This window comes from Ochotona princeps, chromosome 2, assembly GCF_030435755.1.
Source record: "Ochotona princeps isolate mOchPri1 chromosome 2, mOchPri1.hap1, whole genome shotgun sequence".
NCBI lineage: Eukaryota > Metazoa > Chordata > Mammalia > Lagomorpha > Ochotonidae > Ochotona > Ochotona princeps.
The window spans coordinates 134,279,950-134,302,760 of NC_080833.1; positions in this window are offsets into that span (position 1 = coordinate 134,279,950).

Sequence of the window (22,811 nt, forward strand, 5' to 3'; positions counted from 1 at the left end):
CATGTGGAGCATTCGTTTGTGTGGGATGCTCACCAAGCTTCATTTCAGTCCTAGGCACTCAAAGGACCCTAAGCATAGAGTGTGAAAACTGAGTTTCCTTGAGAGCTGCTTGGAAGCCTGATGGTGTGTGAAGTTAGTGAGCCAAATGGAGTTGTTCTCCCACAAGAACCACTCGGCTGATCCTTCTTCAATATGCCCTTCACCAACATGCAGTGTTTCCTTGATTGAATTAGCTCTCACACCAATATTTGCGTCTAGAGCCTTTGCATTGAGGGCTATCTGAAAATGGCTGTGACGCTGAAGTTGCCTGTGAATGTGGAGTTGGTGGCATGTGAAACCCGCATGTGGAGCATTCGTTTGTGTGGGATGCTCTACCAGGTTCATTCCTAGATAATGCATTCAAAGGGCACTAAGCATAGAGTGTGAAAACTGAGTTTCCTTGAGAGCTGCTTGGAAGCCTGATGGTGTGTGAAGTTAGTGAGCCAAATGGAGTTGTTCTCCACAAGAACCACTCGGCTGATCCTTCTTCAATATGCCCTTCACCAACATGCAGTGTTTCCTTGATTGAATTAGCTCTCACACCAATATTTGCGTCTAGAGCCTTTGCATTGAGGGCTATCTGAAAACGGCTGTGGCGCTGAAGTTGCCTGTGGATGTGGAGTTGGTGGCATGTGAAACCGGCATGTGGAGCATTCGTTTGTGTGGGATGCTCTACCAGGTTCATTCCTAGATAATGCACTCAAAGGGCCCTAAGCATAGAGTGTGAAAACTGAGTTTCCTTGAGAGCTGCTTGGAAGCCTGATGGTGTTTGAAGTTAGTGAGCCTAATGGAGTTGTTCTCCCACAAGAACCTCTTTGCTGATCCTTCTTCAATATGCCCTTCACCAACATGCAGTGTTTCCTTGATTGAATTAGCTCTCACACCAATATTTGCGTCTAGAGCCTTTGCATTGAGGGCTATCTGAAAACGGCTGTTTCGCTGAAGTTGCCTGTGAATGTGGAGTTGGTGGCATGTGAAACCGGCATGTGGAGCATTCGTTTGTGTGGGATGCTCACCAAGCTTCATTTCAGTCCTAGGCACTCAAAGGACCCTAAGCATAGAGTGTGAAAACTGAGTTTCCTTGAGAGCTGCTTGGAAGCCTGATGGTGTGTGAAGTTAGTGAGCCAAATGGAGTTGTTCTCCCACAAGAACCACTCGGCTGATCCTTCTTCAATATGTCCTTCACCAACATGCAGTGTTTCCTTGATTGAATTAACTCTCACACCAGTATTTGCGTCTAGAGCCTTTGCATTGAAGGCTATCTGAAAACGGCTGTTTCGCTGAATTTGCCTGTGGATGTGGAGTTGGTGGCATGTGAAACCCGCATGTGGAGCATTCGTTTGTGTGGATGCTCACCAAGCTTCATTTCAGTCCTAGGCACTCAAAGGGCACTAAGCATAGAGTGTGAAAACTGAGTTTCCTTGAGAGCTGCTTGGAAGCCTGATGGTGTGTGAAGTTAGTGAGCCAGATGGAGTTGTTCTCCCACAAGAACCACTCGGCTGATCCTTCTTCAATATGCCCTTCACCAACATGCAGTGTTTCCTTGATTGAATTAGCTCTCACACCAATATTTGCGTCTAGAGCCTTTGCATTGAGGGCTATCTGAAAACGGGTGTGGCGCTGAAGTTGCCTGTGAATGTGGAGTTGGTGGCATGTGAAACCCGCATGTGTAGCATTCGTTTGTGTGGGATGCGCACCAAGCTTCATTTCAGTCCTAGGCACTCAAAGGGCACTAAGCATAGAGTGTGAAAACTGAGTTTCCTTGAGAGCTGCTTGGAAGCCTGATGGTGTGTGAAGTTAGTGAGCCAAATGGAGTTGTTCTCCCACAAGAACCACTCGGCTGATCCTTCTTCAATATGCCCTTCACCAACATGCACTGTTTCCTTGATTGAATTAGCTCTCACACCAGTATTTGCATATAGAGCCTTTGCATTGAGGGCTATCTGAAAACGGCTGTGGCGCTGAAGTTGCCTGAAAATGTGGAGTTGGTGGCATGTGAAACCCGCATGTGGAGCATTCGTTTGTGTGGGATGCTCTACCAGGTTCACTCCTAGATAATGCACTCAAAGGGCCCTAAGCATAGAGTGTGAAAACTGAGTTTCCTTGAAAGCTGCTTGGAAGTCTGATGGTGTGTGAAGTTAGTGAGCCAAATGGAGTTGTTCTCCCACAAGAACCACTCGGCTGATCCTTCTTCAATATGCCCTTCACCAACATGCAGTGTTTCCTTGATTGAATTAACTCTCACACCAGTATTTGCGTCTAGAGCCTTTGCATTGAGGGCTATCTGAAAACGGCTGTTTCGCTGAATTTGCCTGTGGATGTGGAGTTGGTGGCATGTGAAACCCGCATGTGGAGCATTCGTTTGTGTGGGATGCTCACCAAGCTTCATTTCAGTCCTAGGCACTCAAAGGGCACTAAGCATAGAGTGTGAAAACTGAGTTTCCTTGAGAGCTGCTTGGAAGCCTGATGGTGTGTGAAGTTAGTGAGCCAAATGGAGTTGTTCTCCCACAAGAACCACTCGGCTGATCCTTCTTCAATATGCCCTTCACCAACATTCAGTGTTTCCTTGATTGAATTAGCTCTCACACCAATATTTACGTCTAGAGCCTTTGCATTGAGGGCTATCTGAAAACGGCTGTGGCGCTGAAGTTGCCTGTGGATGTGGAGTTGGTGGCCTGTGAAACGCTCATGTGGAGCATTCGTTTGTGTGGGATGCTCACCAAGCTTCATTGCAGTCCTAGGCACTCAAAGGGCACTAAGCATAGAGTGTGAAAACTGAGTTTCCTTGAGAGCTGCTTGGAAGCCTGATGGTGTGTGAAGTTAGTGAGCCAAATGGAGTTGTTCTCCCACAAGAACCACTTGGCTGATCCTTCTTCAATATGCCCTTCACCAACATGCAGTGTTTCCTTGATTGAATTAGCTCTCACACCAGTATTTGCATATAGAGCCTTTGCATTGAGGGCTATCTGAAAACGGCTGTGGCGCTGAAGTTGCCTGTGGATGTGGAGTTGGTGGCATGTGAAACCCGCATGTGGAGCATTCGTTTGTGTGGGATGCTCTACCAGGTTCATTCCTAGATAATGCACTCAAAGGGCACAAAGGATAGAGTGTGAAAACTGAGTTTCCTTGAGAGCTGCTTGGAAGCCTGATGGTGTGTGAAGTTAGTGAGCCAGATGGAGTTGTTCTCCCACAAGAACCACTCGGCTGATCCTTCTTCAATATGCCCTTCACCAACATGCAGTGTTTCCTTGATTGAATTAGCTCTCACACCAATATTTGCGTCTAGAGCCTTTGCATTGAGGGCTATCTGAAAACGGGTGTGGCGCTGAAGTTGCCTGTGAATGTGGAGTTGGTGGCATGTGAAACCCGCATGTGTAGCATTCGTTTGTGTGGGATGCGCACCAAGCTTCATTTCAGTCCTAGGCACTCAAAGGGCCCTAAGCATAGAGTGTGAAAACTGAGTTTCCTTGAGAGCTGCTTGGAAACCTGATGGTGTGTGAAGTTAGTGAGCCAAATGGAGTTGTTCTCCCACAAGAACCACTCGGCTGATCCTTCTTCAATATGCCCTTCACCAACATGCACTGTTTCCTTGATTGAATTAGCTCTCACACCAGTATTTGCATATAGAGCCTTTGCATTGAGGGCTATCTGAAAACGGCTGTGGCGCTGAAGTTGCCTGAAAATGTGGAGTTGGTGGCATGTGAAACCCGCATGTGGAGCATTCGTTTGTGTGGGATGCTCTACCAGGTTCACTCCTAGATAATGCACTCAAAGGGCCCTAAGCATAGAGTGTGAAAACTGAGTTTCCTTGAAAGCTGCTTGGAAGCCTGATGGTGTTTGAAGTTAGTGAGCCAAATGGAGTTGTTCTCCCACAAGAACCTCTTTGCTGATCCTTCTTCAATATGCCCTTCACCAACATGCAGTGTTTCCTTGATTGAATTAGCTCTCACACCAATATTTGCGTCTAGAGCCTTTGCATTGAGGGTTATCTGAAAACGGCTGTGGCGCTGAAGTTGCCTGAGAATGTGGAGTTGGTGGCATGTGAAACCCGCATGTGGAGCATTCGTTTGTGTGGGATGCGCACCAAGCTTCATTTCAGTCCTAGGCACTCAAAGGGCACTAGGCATAGAGTGTGAAAACTGAGTTTCCTTGAGAGCTGCTTGGAAGCCTGATGGTGTGTGAAGTTAGTGAGCCAGATGGAGTTGTTCTCCCACAAGAACCACTCAGCTGATCCTTCTTCAATATGCCCTTCACCAACATGCAGTGTTTCCTTGATTGAATTAACTCTCACACCAGTATTTGCGTCTAGAGCCTTTGCTTGAGGGCTATCTGAAAACGGCTGTGGCGCTGAAGTTGCCTGTGAATGTGGAGTTGGTGGCATGTGAAACCCGCATGTGGAGCATTCGTTTGTGTGGGATGCTCTACCAGGTTCATTCCTAGATAATGCACTCAAAGGGCACTAAGCATAGAGTGTGAAAACTGAGTTTCCTTGAGAGCTGCTTGGAAGCCTGATGGTGTGTGAAGTTAGTGAGCCAAATGGAGTTGTTCTCCCACAAGAACCACTCGGCTGATCCTTCTTCAATATGCCCTTCACCAACATTCAGTGTTTCCTTGATTGAATTAGCTCTCACACCAATATTTGCGTCTAGAGCCTTTGCATTGAGGGCTATCTGAAAACGGCTGTGGCGCTGAAGTTGCCTGTGGATTTGGAGTTGGTGACATGTGAAACCCGCATGTGGAGCATTCGTTTGTGTGGGATGCTCACCAAGCTTCATTTCAGTCCTAGGCACTCAAAGGGTACTAAGCATAGAGTGTGAAAACTGAGTTTCCTTGAGAGCTGCTTGGAAGCCTGATGGTGTGTGAAGTTAGTGAGCCAAATGGAGTTGTTCTCCCACAAGAACCACTTGGCTGATCCTTCTTCAATATGCCCTTCACCAACATTCAGTGTTTCCTTGATTTAATTAGCTCTCACACCAGTATTTGCATCTAGAGCCTTTGCATTGAGGGCTATCTGAAAACGGCTGTGGCGCTGAAGTTGCCTGTGGATGTGGAGTTGGTGGCATGTGAAACCCGCATGTGGAGCATTCGTTTGTGTAGGATGCTCACCAAGCTTCATTTCAGTCCTAGGCACTCAAAGGGCACTAAGCATAGAGTGTGAAAACTGAGTTTCCTTGAGAGCTGCTTGGAAACCTGATGGTGTGTGAAGTTAGTGAGCCAAATAGAGTTGTTCTCCCACAAGAACCACTCGGCTGATCCTTCTTCAATATGCCCTTCACCAACATGCAGTGTTTCCTTGATTGAATTAGCTCTCACACCAGTATTTGCGTCTAGAGCCTTTGCATTGAGGGCTATCTGAAAACGGCTGTGGCGCTGAAGTTGCCTGTGGATGTGGAATTGGTGGCATGTGAAACCCGCATGTGGAGCATTCGTTTGTGTGGGATGCTCTACCAGGTTCATGCCTTGATAATGCACTCAAAGGGCACTAAGCATAGAGTGTGAAAACTGAGTTTCCTTGAGAGCTGCTTGGAAGCCTGATGGTGTGTGAAGTTAGTGAGCCAGATGGAGTTGTTCTCCCACAAGAACCACTCGGCTGATCCTTCTTCAATATGCCCTTCACCAACATGCAGTGTTTCCTTGATTGAATTAGCTCTCACACCAATATTTGCGTCTAGAGCCTTTGCATTGAGGGCTATCTGAAAACGGCTGTGGCGCTGAAGTTGCCTGTGAATGTGGAGTTGGTGGCATGTGAAACCTGCATGTGTAGCATTCGTTTGTGTGGGATGCACACCAAGCTTCATTTCAGTCCTAGGCACTCAAAGGGCACTAAGCATAGAGTGTGAAAACTGAGTTTCCTTGAGAGCTGCTTGGAAGCCTGATGGTGTGTGAAGTTAGTGAGCCAAATGGAGTTGTTCTCCCACAAGAACCACTTGGCTGATCCTTCTTCAATATGCCCTTCACCAACATGCAGTGTTTCCTTGATTGAATTAGCTCTCACACAAATATTTGTGTCTAGAGCCTTTGCATTGAGGGCTATCTGAAAACGGCTGTGGCGCTGAAGTTGCCTGTGAATGTGGAGTTGGTGGCATGTGAAACCCGCATGTGGAGCATTCGTTTGTGTGGGATGCTCTACCAGGTTCATTCCTAGATAATGCACTGAAAGGGCACTAAGCATAGAGTGTGAAAACTGAGTTTCCTTGAGAGCTGCTTGGAAGCCTGATGGTGTGTGAAGTTAGTGAGCCAAATGGAGTTGTTCTCCCACAAGAACCACTCAGCTGATCCTTCTTCAATATGCCCTTCACCAACATGCAGTGTTTCCTTGATTGAATTAGCTCTCACACCAATATTTGCGTCTAGAGCCTTTGCATTGAGGGCTATCTGAAAATGGCTGTGGCGCTGAAGTTGCCTGTGGATTTGGAGTTGGTCTCATGTGAAACCCGCATGTGGAGCATTCGTTTGTGTAGGATGCTCACCAAGCTTCATTTCAGTCCTAGGCACTCAAAGGGCACTAAGCATAGAGTGTGAAAACTGAGTTTCCTTGAGAGCTGCTTGGAAGCCTGATGGTGTGTGAAGTTAGTGAGCCAAATGGAGTTGTTCTCCCACAAGAACCACTCGGCTGATCCTTCTTAAATATGCCCTTCACCAACATGCAGTGTTTCCTTGATTGAATTAGCTCTCACAACAATATTTGTGTCTAGAGCCTTTGCATTGAGGGCTATCTGAAAACGGCTGTGGCGCTGAAGTTGCCTGTGAATGTGGAGTTGGTGGCATGTGAAACCCGCATGTGGAGCATTCGTTTGTGTGGGATGCTCTACCAGGTTCATTCCTAGATAATGCACTCAAAGGGCACTAAGCATAGAGTGTGAAAACTGAGTTTCCTTGAGAGCTGCTTGGAAACCTGATGGTGTGTGAAGTTAGTGAGCCAAATGGAGTTGTTCTCCCACAAGAACCACTCGGCTGATCCTTCTTCAATATGCCCTTCACCAACATGCAGTGTTTCCTTGATTGAATTAGCTCTCACACCAATATTTGCGTCTAGAGCCTTTGCATTGAGGGCTATCTGAAAACGGCTGTTTCGCTGAAGTTGCCTGTGGATGTGGAGTTGGTGGCATGTGAAACCCACATGTGGAGCATTCGTTTGTGTGGGATGCTCTACCAGGTTCACTCCTAGATAATGCACTGAAAGGGCACTAAGCATAGAGAGTGAAAACTGAGTTTCCTTGAGAGCTGCTTGGAAGCCTGATGGTGTGTGAAGTTAGTGAGCCAAATGGAGTTGTTCTCCCACAAGAACCACTTGGCTGATTCTTCTTCAATATGCCCTTCACCAACATGCAGTGTTTCCTTGATTGAATTAGCTCTCACACCAATATTTGCGTCTAGAGCCTTTGCATTGAGGGCTATCTGAAAACGGCTGTGGCGCTGAAGTTGCCTGTGGATGTGGAGTTGGTGGCCTGTGAAACGCGCATGTGAAGCTTGGGCCCTGAAATTGTCTTTGGCTGTGGAGTTTTGAGCGCCTTGAGTGAGGAGCTGCATGTTAGTTTTGTGTGGGTGCTCAAGCTGCTTGATTCCATCCCACTGGGCTCAATGGGCATGGGACCGGAAGTGACCAAACAGGGTTTCCTAGATAGCTGCCAGGACAGCTGATGGTTTGTGAAGTGCATGAGGCAGGTGGAGTTGTTTTGGCACTGGAAGAGCTGTGCTGCTGCTTCGGGCAGTTGCCATTCACCACCACACTACCTTCCCTAGGTGTCATAGCCACTTTCAGACATATGGGCTGCCAGAGCCCTTGGTTTCCATGGCAGCGGGAAATGGCTTGGGCTCTGAACTTGTCTTTGGCTGTGGATTTTGAGCGCCTTCAGTGAGGAGCTCCATGTTAGTTTTGTGTGGGTGCTCAAGCTGCTTGATTCCATCCCACTGGGCTCAATGGGCATGGGACCGGAAGTGAGCAAACAGGGTTTCCTAGATAGCTGCCAGGACAGCTGATGGTATGTGAAGTTCATGAGGCAGGTGGAGTTGTTTTGGCACTGGAAGAGCTGTGCTGCTGCTTCGGGCAGTTGCCATTCACCACCACCCTACCTTCCCTAGGTGTCATAGCCACTTTCAGACATATGTGCTGCCAGAGCCCTTGGTTTCCATGGCAGCGGGAAATGCCTTGGGCCCTGAACTTTCCTTTGCTGTGGTATCTCGAGCACCGTCAGTGAGGAGCTCCATGTTAGTTTTGTGTGGGTGCTCAAGCTGCTTAATTCCATCACACTGGGCTCAATGGGCATGGTACCGGGGAAGTGACCAAACTGGGTTTCCTAGATAGCTGCCAGGACAGCTGATGGTATGTGAAGTTCATGAGGCAGGTGAGTTGTTTTGGCACTGGAAGAGCTGTGCTGCTGCTTCGGGCAGTTGCCATTCACCACCACACTACCTTCCCTAGGTGTCATAGCCACTTTCAGACATATGTGCTGCCAGAGCCCTTGGTTTCCATGGCAGCGGGAAATGGCTTAGGCTCTGAACTTGTCTTTGGCTGTGGAGTTTTGAGCGCCTTGAGTGAGGAGGTGAATGTTAGTATTGTGTGGGTGCTCAAGCTGCTTGATTGTATCCCACTGTGCTCAATGGGCATGGGACCGGAAGTGAGCAAACAGGGTTTCCTAGATAGCTGCCAGGACAGCTGATGGTATGTGAAGTGCATGAGGCAGGAGGAGTTGTTTTGGCACTGGAAGAGCTGTGCTGCTGCTTCGGGCAGTTGCCATTCACCACCACCCTACCTTCCCTAGGTGTCATAGCCACTTTCAGACATATGTGCTGCCAGAGCCCTTGGTTTCCATGGCAGCGGGAAATGGCTTGGGCCCTGAACTTTCCTTTGGCTGTGGTATCTCGAGCACCGTCAGTGAGGAGCTCCATGTTAGTTTTGTGTGGGTGCTCAAGCTGCTTAATTCCATCACACTGGGCTCAATGGGCATGGTACCGGGAAGTGACCAAACTGGGTTTCCTAGATAGCTGCCAGGACAGCTGATGGTATGTGAAGTGCATGAGGCAGGTGGAGTTGTTTTGGCACTGGAAGAGCTGTGCTGCTGCTTCGGGCAGTTGCCATTCACCACCAAACGATCTTCCCTAGGTGTCATAGCCACTTGCAGACATATGTGCTGCCAGAGCCCTTGGTTTCCATGGCAGCGGGAAATGGCTTGGCCCTGAACTTGTCTTTGGCTGTGGAGTTTTGAGCGCCTTGATTGAGGAGGTGCATGTTAGTTTTGTGTGGGTGCTCAAGCTGCTTGATTCCATCCCACTGGGCTCAATGGGCATGGGACCGGAAGTGACCAAACTGGGTTTCCTAGATAGCTGCCTGGACAGCTGATGGTATGTGAAGTTCATGAGGCAGGTGGAGTTGTTTTGGCACTGGAAGAGCTGTGCTGCTGCTTCGGGCAGTTGCCATTCACCACCACACTACCTTCCCTAGGTGTCATAGCCACTTTCAGACATATGTGCTGCCAGAGCCCTTGGTTTCCATGGCAGCGGGAAATGGCTTAGGCTCTGAACTTGTCTTTGGCTGTGGAGTTTTGAGCGCCTTGAGTGAGGAGGTGAATGTTAGTTTTGTGTGGGTGCTCAAGCTGCTTGATTCTATCCCACTGGGCTCAATGGGCATGGGACCGGAAGTGAGCAAACAGGGTTTCCTAGATAGTTACCAGGACAGCTGATGGTATGTGAAGTTCATGAGGCAGGTGGAGTTGTTTTGGCACTGGTAGAGCTGTGCTGCTGCTTCGGGCAGTTGCCATTCACCACCACACTACCTTCCCTAGGTGTCATAGCCACTTTCAGACATATGTGCTGCCAGAGCCCTTGGTTTCCATGGCAGCGGGAAATGGCTTGGGCTCTGAACTTGTCTTTGGCTGTGGAGTTTTGAGTGCCTTGAGTGAGGAGGTCCATGTCAGTTTTGTGTGGGTGCTCAAGCTTCTTGATTCTATCCCACTGGGCTCAATATGCATGGGACCGGAAGTGACCAAACAGGGTTTCCTAGATAGCTGCCAGGACAGCTGATGGTATGTGAAGTGCATGAGGCAGGAGGAGTTGTTTTGGCACTGGAAGAGCTGTGCTGCTGCTTCGGGCAGTTGCCATTCACCACCACACTACCTTCCCTAGGTGTCATAGCCACTTTCAGACATATGTGCTGCCAGAGCCCTTGGTTTCCATGGCAGCGGGAAATGGCTTGGGCCCTGAACTTTCCTTTGGCTGTGGTATCTTGAGCGCCGTCAGTGAGGAGCTCCATGTTAGTTTTGTGTGGGTGCTCAAGCTGCTTGATTCCATCCCACTGGGCTCAATGGGCATGGGACCGGAAGTGGGCAAACAGGGTTTCCTAGATAGCTGCCAGGATAGCTGATGGTATGTGAAGTTCATGAGGCAGGGGGAGTTGTTTTGGCACTGGAAGAGCTGTGCTGCTGCTTCGGGCAGTTGCCATTCACCACCACACTACCTTCCCTAGGTGTCATAGGTACTTGCAGACATATGTGCTGCCAGAGCCCTTGGTTTCCATGGCAGCGGGAAATGCCTTGGGCCCTGAACTTGTCTTTGGCTGTGGAGTTTTGAGCACCTTGAGTGAGGAGCTCCATGTTAGTTTTGTGTGGGTGCTCAAGCTGCTTGATTGTATCCCACTGGGCTCAATGGGCATTGGACCGGAAGTGAGCAAACAGGGTTTCCTAGATAGCTGCCAGGACAGCTGATTCTATGTGAAGTGCATGAGGCAGCAGGAGTTGTTTTGGCACTGGAAGAGCTGTGCTGCTGCTTCGGGCAGTTGCAATTCACCACCACACTACCTTCCCTAGGTGTCATAGCCACTTGCAGACATATGTGCTGCCAGAGCCCTTGGTTTCCATGGCAGCGGGAAATGGCTTGGCTCTGAACTTGTCTTTGGCTGTGGAGTTTTGAGCGCCTTGAGTGAGGAGGTCCATGTTAGTTTTGTGTGGGTGCTCAAGCTGCTTGATTCCATCCCACTGGGCTCAATGGGCATGGGACCGGGAAGTGAGCAAACAGGGTTTCCTAGATAGCTGCCAGGACAGCTGATGGTATGTGAAGTGCATGAGGCAGGTGGAGTTGTTTTGGCACTGGAAGAGCTGTGCTGCTGCTTCGGGCAGTTGCCATTCACCACCACACTACCTTCCCTAGGTGTCATAGCCACTTTCAGACATATGTGCTGCCAGAGCCCTTGGTTTCCATGGCAGCGGGAAATGGCTTGGGCTCTGAACTTGTCTTTGGCTGTGGTATCTTGAGCGCCGTCAGTGAGGAGCTCCATGTTAGTTTTGTGTGGGTGCTCAAGCTGCTTGATTCCATCCCACTGGGCTCAATGGGCATGGTACCGGGAAGTGACCAAACTGGGTTTCCTAGATAGCTGCCAGGACAGCTGATGGTATGTGAAGTTCATGAGGCAGGTGGAGTTGTTTTGGCACTGGAAGAGCTGTGCTGCTGCTTCGGGCAGTTGCCATTCACCACCACACTACCTTCCCTAGGTGTCATAGCCACTTTCAGACATATGTGCTGCCAGAGCCCTTGGTTTCCATGGCAGCGGGAAATGGCTTGCGCGCTGAACTTGTCTTTGGCTGTGGAGTTTTGAGCGCCTTCAGTGAGGAGGTGAATGTTAGTTTTGTGTGGGTGCTCAAGCTGCTTGATTCTATCCCACTGGGCTCAATGGGCATGGGACCGGAAGTGAGCAAACAGGGTTTCCTAGATAGCTGCCAGGACAGCTGATGGTATGTGAAGTGCATGAGGCAGGTGGAGTTGTTTTGGCACTGGAAGAGCTGTGCTGCTGCTTCCGGCAGTTGCCATTCACCACCACACTACCTTCCCTAGGTGTCATAGCCACTTTCAGACATATGTGCTGCCAGAGCCCTTGGTTTCCATGGCAGCGGGAAATGCCTTGGGCTCTGAACTTGTCTTTGGCTGTGGAGTTTTGAGCGCCTTCAGTGAGGAGCTCCATGTTAGTTTTGTGTGGGTGCTCAAGCTGCTTAATTCCATCCCACTGGGCTCAATGGGCATGGGACCGGAAGTGAGCAAACAGGGTTTCCTAGATAGCTGCCAGGACAGCTGATGGTATGTGAAGTGCATGAGGCAGGGGGAGTTGTTTTGGCACTGGAAGAGCTGTGCTGCTGCTTCGGGCAGTTGCCATTCACCACCACACTACCTTCCCTAGGTGTCATAGCCACTTTCAGACATATGTGCTGCCAGAGCCCTTGGTTTCCATGGCAGCGGGAAATGACTTGGGCGCTGAACTTGTCTTTGGCTGTGGAGTTTTGAGCGCCTTGAGTGAGGAGGTGCATGTTAGTTTTGTGTGGGTGCTCAAGCTGCTTGATTCCATCCCACTGGGCTCAATGGGCATGGGACCGGAAGTGAACAAACAGGGTTTCCTAGATAGCTGCCAGGACAGCTGATGGTATGTGAAGTTCTTGAGGCAGTTGGAGTTGTTTTGGCACTGGAAGAGCTGTGCTGCTGCTTCGGGCAGTTGCCATTCACCACCACACTACCTTCCCTAGGTGGCATAGCCACTTTCAGACATATGTGCTGCCAGAGCCCTTGGTTTCCATGGCAGCGGGAAATGGCTTTGGCTCTGAACTTGTCTTTGGCTGTGGAGTTTTGAGCGCCTTCAGTGAGGAGCTCGATGTTAGTTTTTTGTTGGTGCTCAAGCTGCTTGATTCTATCCCACTGGGCTCAATGGGCATGGGACCGGAAGTGACAAAACAGGGTTTCCTAGATAGCAGCCAGGACAGCTGATGGTATGTGAAGTGCATGAGGCAGGTGGAGTTGTTTTGGCACTGGAAGAGCTGTGCTGCTGCTTCGGGCAGTTGCCATTCACCACCACACTACCTTCCCTAGGTGTCATAGCCACTTTCAGACATATGTGCTGCCAGAGCCCTTGGTTTCCATGGCAGCGGGAAATGGCTTTGGCTCTGAACTTGTCTTTGGCTGTGGAGTTTTGAGCGCCTTCAGTGAGGAGGTGAATGATAGTATTGTGTGGGTGCTCAAGCTGCTTGATTCTATCCCACTGGGCTCAATGGGTATTGGACCGGAAGTGAGCAAACAGGGTTTCCTAGATAGCTGCCAGGACAGCTGATTGTATGTGAAGTTCATGAAACAGGAGGAGTTGTTTTGGCACGGGAAGAGCTGTGCTGCTGCTTCGGGCAGTTGCCATTCACCACCACACTACCTTCCCTAGGTGTCATAGCCACTTGCAGACATATGTGCTGCCAGAGCACTTGGTTTCCATGGCAGCGGGAAATGGCTTGCTCTCTGAACTTGTCTTTGGCTGTGGAGTTTTGAGCGCCTTGATTGAGGAGGTGCATGTTAGTTTTGTGTGGGTGCTCAAGCTGCTTGATTCCATCCCACTGGGCTCAATGGGCATGGGACCGGGAAGTGACCAAACTGGGTTTCCTAGATAGCTGCCAGGACAGCTGATGGTATGTGAAGTGCATGAGGCAGGTGGAGTTGTTTTGGCACTGGAAGAGCTGTGCTGCTGCTTCGGGCAGTTGCCATTCACCACCACACTACCTTCCCTAGGTGTCATAGCCACTTTCAGACATATGTGCTGCCAGAGCCCTTGGTTTCCATGGCAGCGGGAAATGGCTTAGGCTCTGAACTTGTCTTTGGCTGTGGAGTTTTGAGCGCCTTCAGTGAGGAGGTGAATGTTAGTTTTGTGTGGGTGCTCAAGCTGCTTGAAACTATCCCACTGGGCTCAATGGGCATGGGACCGGAAGTGAGCAAACAGGGTTTCCTAGATAGTTACCAGGACAGCTGATGGTATGTGAAGTTCATGAGGCAGGAGGAGTTGTTTTGGCACTGGAAGAGCTGTGCTGCTGCTTCGGGCAGTTGCCATTCACCACCACACTACCTTCCCTAGGTGTCATAGCCACTTTCAGACATATGTGCTGCCAGAGCCCTTGGTTTCCATGGCAGCGGGAAATGGCTTGGGCTCTGAACTTGTCTTTGGCTGTGGAGTTTTGAGTGCCTTGAGTGAGGAGGTCCATGTCAGTTTTGTGTGGGTGCTCAAGCTGCTTGATTCTATCCCACTGGGCTCAATGGGCATGGGACCGGATGTGAGCAAACAGGGTTTCCTAGATAGCTGCCAGGACAGCTGATGGTATGTGAAGTGCATGAGGCAGGTGGAGTTGTTTTGGCACTGGAAGAGCTGTGCTGCTGCTTCGGGCAGTTGCCATTCACCACCACACTACCTTCCCTAGGTGTCATAGCCACTTTCAGACATATGTGCTGCCAGAGCCCTTGGTTTCCATGGCAGCGGGAAATGGCTTTGGCCCTGAACTTTCCTTTGGCTGTGGTATCTTGAGCGCCGTCAGTGAGGAGCTCCATGTTAGTTTTGTGTGGGTGCTCAAGCTGCTTGATTCCATCCCACTGTGCTCAATGGGCATGGGACCGGAAGTGAGCAAACAGGGTTTCCTAGATAGCTGCCAGGACAGCTGATGGTATGTGAAGTTCATGAGGCAGGTGGAGTTGTTTTGGCACTGGAAGAGCTGTGCTGCTGCTTCAGGCAGTTGTCATTCACTACCACACTACCTTCCCTAGGTGTCATAGCCACTTGCAGACATATGTGCTGCCAGAGCACTTGGTTTCCATGGCAGCGGGAAATGGCTTGGGGTCTGAACTTGTCTTTGGCTGTGGAGTTTTGAGCACCTTGAGTGAGGAGCTCCATGTTAGTTTTGTGTGGGTGCTCAAGCTGCTTGATTGTATCCCACTGGGCTCAATGGGCATTGGACCGGAAGTGAGCAAACAGGGTTTCCTAGATAGCTGCCAGGATAGCTGATGGTATGTGAAGTGCATGAGGCAGCAGGAGTTGTTTTGGCACTGGAAGAGCTGTGCTGCTGCTTCCGGCAGTTGCCATTCACCACCACACTACCTTCCCTAGGTGTCATAGCCACTTGCAGACATATGTGCTGCCAGAGCACTTGGTTTCCATGGCAGCGGGAAATGGCTTGGCTCTGAACTTGTCTTTGGCTGTGGAGTTTTGAGCGCCTTGAGTGAGGAGGTCCATGTTAGTTTTGTGTGGGTGCTCAAGCTGCTTGATTCCATCCCACTGGGCTCAATGGGCATGGGACCGGGAAGTGACCAAACTGGGTTTCCTAGATAGCTGCCACGACAGCTGATGGTATGTGAAGTTCATGAGGCAGGTGGAGTTGTTTTGGCACTGGAAGAGCTGTGCTGCTGCTTCGGGCAGTTGCCATTCACCACCACACTACCTTCCCTAGGTGTCATAGCCACTTTCAGACATATGTGCTGCCAGAGCCCTTGGTTTCCATGGCAGCGGGAAACGGCTTAGGCTCTGAACTTGTCTTTGGCTGTGGAGTTTTGAGCGCCTTGAGTGAGGAGGTGAATGTTAGTTTTGTGTGGGTGCTCAAGCTGCTTGATTCCATCCCACTGGGCTCAATGGGCATGGGACCGGGAAGTGACCAAACTGGGTTTCCTAGATAGCTGCCAGGACAGCTGATGGTATGTGAAGTTCATGAGGCAGGTGGAGTTGTTTTGGCACTGGAAGAGCTGTGCTGCTGCTTCGGGCAGTTGCCATTCACCACCACACTACCTTCCCTAGGTGTCATAGCCACTTTCAGACATATGTGCTGCCAGAGCCCTTGGTTTCCATGGCAGCGGGAAATGGCTTAGGCTCTGAACTTGTCTTTGGCTGTGGAGTTTTGAGCGCCTTCATTGAGGAGGTGAATGTTAGTTTTGTGTGGGTGCTCAAGCTGCTTGATTCCATCCCACTGTGCTCAATGGGCATGGGACCGGAAGTGAGCAAACAGGGTTTCCTAGATAGCTGCCAGGACAGCTGATGGTATGTGAAGTTCATGAGGCAGGTGGAGTTGTTTTGGCACTGGAAGAGCTGTGCTGCTGCTTCGGGCAGTTGCCATTCACCACCACACTACCTTCCCTAGGTGTCATAGGTACTTGCAGACATATGTGCTGCCAGAGCCCTTAGTTTCCATGGCAGCGGAAATGCCTTGGGCTCTGAACTTGTCTTTGGCTGTGGAGTTTTGAGCACCTTGAGTGAGGAGCTCCATGTTAGTTTTGTGTGGGTGCTCAAGCTGCTTGATTCCATCCCACTGGGCTCAATGGGCATTTGATCGGAAGTGACCAAACAGGGTTTCCTAGATAGCTGCCAGGACAGCTGATGGTATGTGAAGTGCATGAGGCAGGGGGAGTTGTTTTGGCACTGGAAGAGCTGTGCTGCTGCTTCGGGCAGTTGCCATTCACCACCACACTACCTTCCCTAGGTGTCATAGCCACTTTCAGACATATGTGCTGCCAGAGCCCTTGGTTTCCATGGCAGCGGGAAATGACTTGGGTGCTGAACTTGTCTTTGGCTGTGGAGTTTTGAGCGCCTTGAGTGAGGAGGTGCATGTTAGTTTTGTGTGGGTGCACAAGCTGCTTGATTCCATCCCACTGGGCTCAATGGGCATGGGACCGGAAGTGAGCAAACAGGGTTTCCTAGATAGCTGCCAGGACAGCTGATGGTATGTGAAGTTCTTGAGGCAGGTGGAGTTGTTTTGGCACTGGAAGAGCTGTGCTGCTGCTTCGGGCAGTTGCCATTCACCACCACACTACCTTCCCTAGGTGTCATAGCCACTTGCAGACATATGTGCTGCCAGAGCCCTTGGTTTCCATGGCAGCGGGAAATGGCTTTCGCCCTGAACTTGCCTTTGGCTGTGGAGTTTTGAGCGCCTTGAGTGAGGAGCTCCATATTAGTATTGTTTGGGTGCTCAAGCTGCTTGATTCCATCCCACTGGGCTCAATGGGCATTGGACCGGAAGTGAGCAAACAGGGTTTCCTAGATAGCGGCCAGGACAGCTAATGGTATGTGAAGTTCATGAGGCAGGTGGAGTTGTTTTGGCACTGGAAGAGCTGTGCTGCTGCTTCGGGCAGTTGCCATTCACCACCACACTACCTTCCCTAGGTGTCATAGCCACTTTCAGACATATGTGCTGCCAGAGCCCTTGGTTTCCATGGCAGCGGGAAGTGGCTTGCGCGCTGAACTTGTCTTTGGCTGTGGAGTTTTGAGCGCCGTCAGTGAGGAGCTCCATGTTAGTTTTGTGTGGGTGCACAAGCTGCTTGATTCCATCCCACTGGGCTCAATGGGCATGGGACCGGAAGTGACCAAACAGGGTTTCCTAGATAGCGGCCAGGACAGCAGATTATATGTGAAGTGCATGAGGCAGGTGGAGTTGTTTTGGCACTGGAAGAGCTGTGCTGCTGCTTCGGGCAGTTGCCATTCACCACCACACTACCTTCCCTAGGTGTCATAGCCACTTTCAGACATATGTGCTGCCAGAGCACTTGGTTTCCATGGCAGCAGGAAATGGCTTTGGCTCTGAACTTGTCTTTGGCTGTGGAGTTTTGAGCGCCTTCAGTGAGGAGCTCGATGTTAGTTTTGTGTTGGTGCTCAAGCTGCTTGATTCTATCCCACTGGGCTCAATGGGCATGGGAACGGAAGTGACAAAACAGGGTTTCCTAGATAGCAGCCAGGACAGCTGATGGTATGTGAAGTGCATGAGGCAGATGGAGTTGTTTTGGCACGGGAAGAGCTGTGCTGCTGCTTCGGGCAGTTGCCATTCACCACCACACTACCTTCCCTAGGTGTCATAGCCACTTGCAGACATATGTGCTGCCAGAGCACTTGGTTTCCATGGCAGCACATAGTGGCTAGCGCGCTAAACTTGTCTTTGGCTGTGGAGTTTTGAGCGCCTTGAGTGAGGAGCTGCATGTTAGTTTTGTGTGGGTGCTCAAGCTGCTTGATTCTATCCCACTGGGCTCAATGGGCATTGGACCGGAAGTGACCAAACAGGGTTTCCTAGATAGCAGCCAGGACAGCTGATGGTATGTGAAGTGAATGAGGCAGGTGGAGTTGTTTTGGCACTGGAAGAGCTGTGCTGCTGCTTCGGGCAGTTGCCATTCACCACCACACTACCTTCCCTAGGTGTCATAGCCACTTTCAGACATATGTGCTGCCAGAGCCCTTGGTTTCCATGGCAGCGGGAAATGGCTTTGGCCCTGAACTTGTCTTTGGCTGTGGAGTTTTGAGCGCCGTCAGTGAGGAGCTCCATGTTAGTTTTGTGTGGGTGCTCAAGCTGCTTGATTCCATCCCACTGGGCTCAATGGGCATGGGACCGGAAGTGAGCAAACAGGGTTTCCTAGATAGCTGCCAGGACAGCTGATGGTATGTGAAGTGCATGAGGCAGGTGGAGTTGTTTTGGCACTGGAAGAGCTGTGCTGCTGCTTCGGGCAGTTGCCATTCACCACCACACTACCTTCCCTAGGTGTCATAGCCACTTGCAGACATATGTGCTACTAGAGCACTTGGTTTCCATGGCAGCGGGAAATGGCTTTGGCCCTGAAATTGCCTTTGGCTGTGTAGTTTTGAGCGACTTCAGTGAGGAGCTCCATGTTAGTTTTGTGTGGGTGCTCAAGCTGCTTGATTCCATCCCACTGGGCTCAATGGGCATGGGACCGGAAGTGAGCAAACAGGGTTTCCTAGATAGCGGCCAGGACAGCTGATGGTATGTGAAGTGCATGAGGCAGGTGGAGTTGTTTTGGCACTGGAAGAGCTGTGCTGCTGCTTCGGGCAGTTGCCATTCACCACCACACTACCTTCCCTAGGTGTCATAGCCACTTTCAGACATATGTGCTGCCAGAGCCCTTGGTTTCCATGGCAGCGGGAAATGGCATTGTCCCTGAACTTGTGTTTGGCTGTGGAGTTTTGAGCGCCTTGAGTGAGGAGGTCCATGTTAGTTTTGTGTGGGTGCTCAAGCTGCTTGATTCTATCCCACTGGGCTCAATGGGCATGGGACCGGGAAGTGAGCAAACAGGGTTTCCTAGATAGCTGCCAGGACAGCTGATGGTATGTGAAGTGCATGAGGCAGGTGGAGTTGTTTTGGCACTGGAAGAGCTGTGCTGCTGCTTCCGGCAGTTGCCATTCACCACCACACTACCTTCCCTAGGTGTCATAGCCACTTTCAGACATATGTGCTGCCAGAGCACTTGGTTTCCATGGCAGCAGGAAATGGCTTAGGCTCTGAACTTGTCTTTGGCTGTGGAGTTTTGAGCGCCTTCATTGAGGAGGTGAATGTTAGTTTTGTGTGGGTGCTCAAGCTGCTTGATTCCATCCCACTGGGCTCAATGGGCATGGGACCGGAAGTGAGCAAACAGGGTTTCCTAGATAGCTGCCAGGACAGCTGATGGTATGTGAAGTGCATGAGGCAGGGGGAGTTGCTTTGGCACTGGAAGAGCTGTGCTGCTGCTTCGGGCAGTTGCCATTCACCACCACACTACCTTCCCTAGGTGTCATAGCCACTTTCAGACATATGTGCTGCCAGAGCCCTTGGTTTCCATGGCAGCGGGAAATGGCTTTGGCCCTGAACTTTCCTTTGGCTGTGGTATCTTGAGCGCCGTCAGTGAGGAGCTCCATGTTAGTTTTGTGTGGGTGCTCAAGCTGCTTGATTCCATCCCACTGTGCTCAATGGGCATGGGACCGGAAGTGAGCAAACAGGGTTTCCTAGATAGCTGCCAGGACAGCTGATGGTATGTGAAGTTCATGAGGCAGGTGGAGTTGTTTTGGCACTGGAAGAGCTGTGCTGCTGCTTCGGGCAGTTGCCATTCACCACCACACTACCTTCCCTAGGTGTCATAGCCACGTTCAGACATATGTGCTGCCAGAGCCCTTGGTTTCCATGGCAGCGGGAAATGGCTTGGGGTCTGAACTTGTCTTTGCCTGTGGAGTTTGAGCACCTTGAGTGAGGAGCTCAATGTTAGTATTGTGTGGGTGCTCAAGCTGCTTGATTCCATCCCACTGGGCTCAATGGGCATGGGACCGGAAGTGGGCAAACAGGGTTTCCTAGATAGCGGCCAGGATAGCTGATGGTATGTGAAGTGCATGAGGCAGGTGGAGTTGTTTTGGCACTGGAAGAGCTGTGCTGCTGCTTCGGGCAGTTGCCATTCACCACCACACTACCTTCCCTAGGTGTCATAGGTACTTGCAGACATATGTGCTGCCAGAGCCCTTGGTTTAAATGGCAGCGGGAAATGCTTTGGCCCTGAACTTGTCTTTGGCTGTGGAGTTTTGAGCACCTTGAGTGAGGAGCTCCATGTTAGTTTTGTGTGGGTGCTCAAGCTGCTTGATTGTATCCCACTGGGCTCAATGGGTATTGGACCGGAAGTGAGCAAACAGGGTTTCCTAGATAGCTGCCAGGACAGCTGATTGTATGTGAAGTTCATGAGGCAGCAGGAGTTGTTTTGGCACTGGAAGAGCTGTGCTGCTGCTTCGGGCAGTTGCCATTCACCACCACACTACCTTCCCTAGGTGTCATAGCCACTTGCAGACATATGTGCTGCCAGAGCACTTGGTTTCCATGGCAGCGGGAAATGGCTTGGCTCTGAACTTGTCTTTGGCTGTGGAGTTTTGAGCGCCTTGAGTGAGGAGGTCCATGTTAGTTTTGTGTGGGTGCTCAAGCTGCTTGATTCCATCCCACTGGGCTCAATGGGCATGGGACCGGGAAGTGACCAAACTGGGTTTCCTAGATAGCTGCCACGACAGCTGATGGTATGTGAAGTGCATGAGGCAGGTGGAGTTGTTTTGGCACTGGAAGAGCTGTGCTGCTGCTTCGGGCAGTTGCCATTCACCACCACACTACCTTCCCTAGGTGTCATAGCCACTTTCAGACATATGTGCTGCCAGAGCACTTGGTTTCCATGGCAGCGGGAAATGGCTTAGGCTCTGAACTTGTCTTTGGCTGTGGAGTTTTGAGCGCCTTGAGTGAGGAGCTGCATGTTAGTTTTGTGTGGGTGCTCAAGCTGCTTGATTCCATCCCACTGGGCTCAATGGGCATGGGACCGGGAAGTGACCAAACTGGGTTTCCTAGATAGCTGCCAGGACAGCTGATGGTATGTGAAGTTCATGAGGCAGGTGGAGTTGTTTTGCCACTGGAAGAGCTGTGCTGCTGCTTCGGGCAGTTGCCATTCACCACCACACTACCTTCCCTAGGTGTCATAGCCACTTGCAGACATATGTGCTGCCAGAGCACTTGGTTTCCATGGCAGCGGGAAATGGCTTAGGCTCTGAACTTGTCTTTGGCTGTGGAGTTTTGAGCGCCTTCATTGAGGAGGTGAATGTTAGTTTTGTGTGGGTGCTCAAGCTGCTTGATTCTATCCCACTGGGCTCAAAGGGCATGGGACCGGAAGTGAGCAAACAGGGTTTCCTAGATAGCTGCCAGGACAGCTGATGGTATGTGAAGTGCATGAGGCAGGTGGAGTTGTTTTGGCACTGGAAGAGCTGTGCTGCTGCTTCGGGCAGTTGCCATTCACCACCACACTACCTTCCCTAGGTGTCATAGGTACTTGCAGACATATGTGCTGCCAGAGCCCTTAGTTTCCATGGCAGCGGAAATGCCTTGGGCTCTGAACTTGTCTTTGGCTGTGGAGTTTTGAGCACCTTGAGTGAGGAGCTCCATGTTAGTTTTGTGTGGGTGCTCAAGCTGCTTGATTCCATCCCACTGGTCTCAATGGGCATTTGATCGGAAGTGACCAAACAGGGTTTCCTAGATAGCTGCCAGGACAGCTGATGGTATGTGAAGTGCATGAGGCAGGGGGAGTTGTTTTGGCACTGGAAGAGCTGTGCTGCTGCTTCGGGCAGTTGCCATTCACCACCACACTACCTTCCCTAGGTGTCATAGCCACTTTCAGACATATGTGCTGCCAGAGCCCTTGGTTTCCATGGCAGCGGGAAATGACTTGGGCGCTGAACTTGTCTTTGGCTGTGGAGTTTTGAGCGCCTTGAGTGAGGAGCTCCATGTTAGTTTTGTGTGGGTGCTCAAGCTGCTTGATTCCATCCCACTGGGCTCAATGGGCATGGGACCGGAAGTGAGCAAACAGGGTTTCCTAGATAGCTGCCAGGACAGCTGATGGTATGTGAAGTTCTTGAGGCAGTTGGAGTTGTTTTGGCACTGGAAGAGCTGTGCTGCTGCTTCGGGCAGTTGCCATTCACCACCACACTACCTTCCCTAGGTGTCATAGCCACTTTCAGACATATGTGCTGCCAGAGCACTTGGTTTCCATGGCAGCGGGAAATGGCTTTCGCCCTGAACTTGCCTTTGGCTGTGGAGTTTTGAGCGCCTTGAGTGAGGAGCTCCATGTTTGTTTTGTTTGGGTGCTCAAGCTGCTTGATTCCATCCCACTGGGCTCAATGGGCATGGGACCGGAAGTGACCAAACAGGGTTTCCTAGATAGCTGCCAGGACAGCTAATGGTATGTGAAGTTCATGAGGCAGGTGGAGTTGTTTTGGCACTGGAAGAGCTGTGCTGCTGCTTCGGGCAGTTGCCATTCACCACCACACTACCTTCCCTAGGTGTCATAGCCACTTTCAGACATATGTGCTGCCAGAGCCCTTGGTTTCCATGGCAGCGGGAAATGGCTTTGGCCCTGAACTTGTCTTTGGCTGTGGAGTTTTGAGCGCCTTGAGTGAGGAGCTCCATGTTAGTTTTGTGTGGGTGCACAAGCTGCTTGATTCCATCCCACTGGGCTCAGTGGGCATGGGACCGGAAGTGACCAAACAGGGTTTCCTAGATAGCGGCCAGGACAGCTGATGATATGTGAAGTGCATGAGGCAGGTGGAGTTGTTTTGGCACTGGAAGAGCTGTGCTGCTTCTTCGGGCAGTTGCCATTCACCACCACACTACCTTCCCTAGGTGTCATAGCCACTTTCAGACATATGTGCTGCCAGAGCCCTTGGTTTCCATGGCAGCGGGAAATGGCTT